Consider the following 2,327-nt stretch of genomic DNA (forward strand, 5'->3'; position numbering starts at 1 on the left):
AGAAATGAAATAAGTATATTATTTAGTTCATTATTGCAATAGTGTAGGCAAGAAGTGATGAGGATCTGACCTAGAGGGGTGCTGTGTGAATAGGCAGAAGGGTACATATGCAAAGGATGGGGAGGAGGCAGAAATGACATGATAAGGTAAATGATTGTATAAGGAGAGTAAGGGAGAAGGAGGAGTTCAAGATGTAATTGAGTTTGGGGGGTGGAAAATGGTGAAGATAAGCTTGAATGTTTCCAGTAGCCCCACCAAGGTACTACTATTCTAATGGCTCTAAAGGTCCAACACCTGACTCAGAAATAAGAGAGATAAAGCATTTGGACAGCAGTCAGAGCAGTGTGGGAAAGTGCTGGTGGGGGTGGGGTGGGAAGGGAGGGTGGAAGGAAATTTTGTAATTTAAAAATATACATGTGCATATGGATGAAAAAATAAAAAATAAAATAAAATAAAGTGTTGGGTGGAAAAACCGGGCGGGGTTATGGTGGGTTTGGAGACAAACCCCATTATCATCTTTCATGGAGAAAGTGGACTACAAATGATCTTCCCCCATCAAACATCCTTTGAGATTAGGTACTTCACTTACTACAACTCCAGAGAGCACCTTGGAAACTATTAGAAAGTGATGATAGAAGATGATTAAAAAAAAAGCAAACTCCTTTCAGTTTTATAAATCTGTGTCATGTAACACAAGATGCTCTGAAATATGACACAGTTGTATACAAATGATAACCTAAAACTCCTTTATACTATGATAATAGATCAGGCATAAACTTGAACTTACTCAAGGTGGTAGGTACAGGTGAGCATGAAGCATGGATCAAATGTGCCACCATGCCCTGGGGGAGCATTTCCATTGACCTCTCTCTTTTCCATCAGATCCCAACCTATTAGTGTTCTATGCATTCTTTTGATGCTAGGGAACAAGATAATCGCAGCCCTAGTGGCTATGATGCTGTAAAGGAAAAACTAGGAAAATGTTATTGAATCTAAGAACCTAACTTGTGAAGGAGAAATACAATTCTTTCTCACCAACAGGTCATTCCCTTCATAGTATCAATGGAAAATTTACTCAAGAGTGTCAGCAATGGAGAAACTGGCTGAAGCACTTTCCTTTTGGGGGCTTCCCTTGGAGCTAGTGAAGACCAGAGAGAATTGTCCATTTCATCACAGTTACATACTTTGACAATTCCTGGGGGAGAGTAACATTGAAAATAATATGATTAATTGTTCTCTACTGCTCACCTTGAATCTGCTGCAGAGCTGTCTACCTCCCATGAGCTATGTTACCATGGAAATTCTTCATTGGGGGGCAAATGGAAGATGAATAGGGAAAAGAAGGATTTGGGAGAGTTCATTGCTATGATTAAGGGAGCCAAGTTGCCCACCAACACCAAAATGATATATCAAGTTCCCTCTCTCTACTTCACTTTGGTTCAGCAGAAACTGGATGGAAAATTTGGCATAGCTTCTCAGAACTGCTACAAAGTAAGTCTTTACAAGGGAGATCAGCCCTGCCAAGATTAAGAATTGAGCAGTCAATTGGGTAATCCTCAGATACTCTGACAAAAGATAAATCTTCGGGGAGTCAGATGAGCTTATTGGGCAGAAGATAGCCCAGGCTCTGTCAAGAAAACCTAGGAGTGATTGTCTGTCTTGGTGAGAAGTTAGATAGGAGGGAAGATGGAATCACTGAGAAGGTTGTTTTTGACCAGACCAAAGCCATTGCAGATAAGTGAGGAGCTGGAACAAAGTGGTTCTAGCCTATGAACCTGTCTGGGTTATTGGTACCAGCAAGAAAGTTACCCTTCAGCAGACCCAGGTGGTACATGAGAAGTTTTGGGGCAGGCTTAAGACTCGCATCTCAGAAGATGTATCACAATTTACAGATCACTTGTGGAGGCTTTGTGAGAGGGGTCAACTGTAAGGAGCTGATGTGCCAGATTGATTACTTGGCTTCCTGGTGGGTGAAGAGTCTCATAGACCTGAATTCCTGGATACCATCCATATCAAAAAACTAAGTTCTTCATGTGGTCCTCTTAGTCTGGTTTATCCCTCCCCTTCCCATGTGATTGTGATGATGGCTCCCCATTCCCTGTGATCTAATTCAAGTTACACCTTTGTCTGCCATATAGGTTGTGTGTATCACTTCTCAGATCCCCAGCTCTTCCTCTAATGGATAGGGCCTTTCTCCTTTTACTGTAAATTTGAAGGAAGCTCAAAAAAATTGTATGATTGAAGAGAGTAAAGGCACCCCTGAAAGATCACATAAACCACTTCTTGCCAAAGAGCTCTTTAACAATCAAAACTTTGCAGCTTCCAGA

The 2,327-nt window shown here is 41.3% G+C and overlaps 1 pseudogene; it reads left to right on the forward strand.

The window, feature by feature from the left end:
• The first annotated feature begins 1,286 nt into the window (after window positions 1–1,286).
• On the forward strand, window positions 1,287–2,104 carry LOC141511978 (triosephosphate isomerase pseudogene; annotated as a pseudogene).
• The last annotated feature ends 223 nt before the right edge of the window (window positions 2,105–2,327 follow it).

The sequence above is a fragment of the Macrotis lagotis genome, chromosome 2 (genome assembly GCF_037893015.1).
Source record: "Macrotis lagotis isolate mMagLag1 chromosome 2, bilby.v1.9.chrom.fasta, whole genome shotgun sequence".
Lineage (NCBI taxonomy): Eukaryota > Metazoa > Chordata > Mammalia > Peramelemorphia > Peramelidae > Macrotis > Macrotis lagotis.